This window comes from Odontomachus brunneus, unplaced genomic scaffold (assembly GCF_010583005.1).
Source record: "Odontomachus brunneus isolate Ranch 3 - 2012 unplaced genomic scaffold, Obru_v1 Obru_scaffold_072, whole genome shotgun sequence".
In the NCBI taxonomy this organism is placed as follows: domain Eukaryota; kingdom Metazoa; phylum Arthropoda; class Insecta; order Hymenoptera; family Formicidae; genus Odontomachus; species Odontomachus brunneus.
The window spans coordinates 577541-581250 of NW_022639522.1; the positions used below are offsets into that span (position 1 = coordinate 577541).

Below are 3710 nucleotides of genomic sequence, written 5' to 3' on the forward strand. Positions count from 1 at the left end.
GTTAAGTTACATCAACAATATAACAGCAACATAACTTTAATATAACATGTTATATAAGAAGTCTAATGTTTGCATTACATTTCAGTTGTACAATATTTTTATATATAAATGTGAAATTATACTTTAGGTATTTCTCGTATATAAAATGTGATATTTTAATATATGCAAGGATCGTTATCACGATATTGTAAAACTAGAGTTCTTACAAAGAGTCTAATCATAACTTTACTCTGTCAAAGTATTGTGAGAGAGAAAGAAAGAATATTCTCTCTCTTTTGCGAGTTGTAGGTTAAAATTTGATTACTGATACAACATTGTATCAATATTAATCATATTGTGATTGTCGTGTCAAACATTTACCAACAAATATGTCATAACATTTTTTGAACGATATAAGAGTATATTGTAAATATTATCAAAAGAGAGATATCGTTACGGCGCATCGGCATCACTAGTTTCCGGATGATCGTTGAAGTTAAGCATTGAATAACATGATCTAAAAATGGGTGCCGCCTGACATAGGATTGAAACCACGCGAGTATTCACGAATAATTGAAATAATACGGAATATGAAATGTCAGTTTTTATTATTTAGACAAAATAATCATACATTATCACTTAACTGAACCATACTAATGAATAAATCGTTGGAATTCAACAAAAAAACATGTCTTTGCTGGAACATTACTTAGTTATTTTGCAGTTATATAACATTGATATAACTGTGTTTGCTGGGCTGTATTAACATGTATGGACAAATTTCGCATATAATTATATATAATAATATAAAATTATACATAATTTTATATAATTTTACATAATTATATATAAAAAAATTTTCATTGGGTGTAGATCGTGAGTGATTAAAACATAAGGTAGATGTGACGCGAGGATACCTTCCAATAACGAAATATCAAGAAACGGCCATTAATACTTTTTACGCATTACCCTTACGCTTATTAATATTATCATTCTTGGGTGCGTTCAAGGAGCTCACTATCGCACTATTAACGCTACTAATTCACGGTGCCAAAATAGCGCTAACAAATGCAAACTCCATGAATAACAATAGCGCACTATTTTGAACCGCCATATTTTGAGTGGTTGAAATTTAATCTATAAATTTTTATGATTCCGCATCTTGTAATTGGATTCCCACATAATCAAAAAGTCAACGACATTTACAATCAAACAAAAGTCTTAATAACTTAATATGCAGAGGACAAAAATACATACGCAGTGCAAACAATCATTGCCGCTGTTCGCGGAGCTTGTGAACGCTAACGTTATCAATGCACATCTCGAAAACGATAGCGCGAAGTCATGGCGTGGAACGCTACCGTCAGTAATGTCACGACAGTGATCGGTAGTGCTACCAGCTTGCTCTCTGAATACATCTTTGATCGATTCCGCGAAAGAGAATTCGGTTCTGCGCAGTAGAAGATGCAAAACGCAAGCAGCATCGGTTCTTTTAACTTTACCCGTAACGATTAATTATGTTAATGATCGACGTGAACGATATAGAATATGTACAAGCGGCGAAATGCTTCTCACCTGGAGTAACCCCGTAAAAGTGTCATATCTCCTAGTCGCTCGTGGAACACTGTCGAGGGGTCTACATTCGCGATCAAAAGGATGGAGCGACTAAACCTTGCCGTCTGCTCGATAGTGGTTTATATACATAGACCCGCTAGCTCGTCTTACGGCGCCCATTCAACGACAATTTACATCCAAATCACGTATTACACGTGCAGGTGTGCTTCTCAAGTCCGCTGTTTAACTTCTGGGAGGTGAGACGCGCGCGTTCGCCAAAGAAAACGCTTCACATGCATCCTTCCGTTCAGGGCCATCTGGGGCCATCATAGGGCGAGAGACGGATGTCCGGGAATCTCGTCTCTCAAGGGTATGGTTGGATGATTTATTATTAATTATACAGTCGACGGCGCGTACAAACGTAATGCCCGAGCTGATCTTGTACGATTCATCTGACATTTGTCGCTGGCTTTCGTTCGTTGCGCAAAGATAGACGTTTATCTGATACATTTCATCCCAAAACGCGAATGAGGTCTACACGCACAACCTGTAGAATCATAGATTGTCAGCGAGTTCTGTAGATGAGCAGTTAATACTCGCTCGTGCGATGAATATTGAGCGGATTACGTAGGTAAATGGTGCCTGCTTATTAACATAACTTGCACGGAATTCGCGATTTCACAAGACGCATAACTTACGCGCGTGGAACAAAAAAGAACATTTAAAGTAGAATTTTCCAAAACTCTCCTATATCTCAACAATGTAGCTGTGATAATGCGACATACACACAGTGTTAAAAAATCTGCTAGAGAAAATCCTGGCAAATTCACATAGTATCCTGGGCGTCTCTTGTTATTTACTACTTCATCGTTTTGAATTTTGAAACTTGCGTGAACTAATCAACTGTTGATAATCACGAAGTTCACTTATGGTAACTGTCGGTAACGTAGGTTGGAAGCAAGAAGAAATGTCTTTTTCTTCTTCTTGTATTGACCGAGGATATTGCAGTATTAGTTGACTTATCGCTGCTACAGGAAAAATTGTCAACGGGTCATCAGGCGACCTCTGCCACCGGGCAATGAAAACAATGACGATCAATAACGGCGCGCGTGTATCTCGATGTCAGTATTTAGTGCAGAATTTGGGTTTGTTGAAATCATTTCTCTCGTCCTAATATATGTCATGATGAAAGTTTATCTGCGCTCAATGTAGTATCATGTCGTGTCATGAAATTGAATTTCATCTCCGCATTTAGCGGAAATAAAACTAAGTTATTCTAAGAACCCGAAACTACAACTGTGCGGTCAGCTGATTAAAGATAAAAACTTGTTTTCGATGAATTTCATAACGCATCCCGTACTCAATAAGAGAATTTGTTTTTTAATTCTCAGGAGGTACATTTTCCTACTGGATACGGAATACATTGTAAAACTCATCGATAAAAAATATTGCTACACTGATGGCTCCTGCATACAGGACGCGGTAATATTTGCCGCGCGGCGGAAGTCCGCCAATCCGACAGCCAATCAATATGTTGTTTTTCCGTAAGAGCTAGAAGGTTATTATGGAAAGCAGCATATTGATTGGCTGTCGGATTGGCGGACTTCCGCCGCGCGGCAAGCATTACCGCGTCCTGTGTGCAAGAGCCATGAGAGCTAATTTTTTAAATCTTTTGGTAAGTTAACAATAGGTTTCCTCTTTTTAGCTGAACTACCTGAACTAGTGCAAACTAGTACAATAAGTTAGACTGAGACAAAATATATTTGTCTCACTCTAACTTATTGCACCAGTGTGCATTAGTGCAAACAGTTCAAGTAAAAAGAACAGACCTAGGCTGCGTTCGCTTTAGGCGCTTACGCGCTGTAAGCGTCATTCTATATCGCTTCTTTATCGCTCATTACATGCGGGAAGAAAATAAAATGACGCTTACAGCGCATAAGTGCTCAAAGCGAACGCAGCCCTAGTTAAATCATATGTTTGTCTTCGTCTAATTTAAAGGAAAAACGAAGATAAATTTATGATTACTGTGAAGGCCCATTTATGAAGGCCGTTAACTTATGCTATAATTCATAAGAAATTGACCAATTACAGTCGGTTATTACAAGAATAGTCAACTGCGATTGGTCCATTTCTTATGGATTACAATATAAGTTAACGTTTAGGCTAGTGGCACACAG

At 37.8% G+C, this 3710-nt stretch overlaps 1 protein-coding gene across 1 annotated transcript in view; it reads right to left on the minus strand.

The window, feature by feature from the left end:
* LOC116846983 (probable cytochrome P450 4aa1) overlaps window positions 1-1703 on the minus strand; it is a 13126-nt gene extending 11423 nt beyond the window's left edge. Inside the window, exon 1 of the mRNA XM_032821480.1 lies at window positions 1555-1703. The gene's annotated coding sequence lies outside the window, so the exon portion shown is untranslated. The remainder of the gene's footprint in view (window positions 1-1554) is intronic.
* Window positions 1704-3710: the final 2007 nt, after the last annotated feature.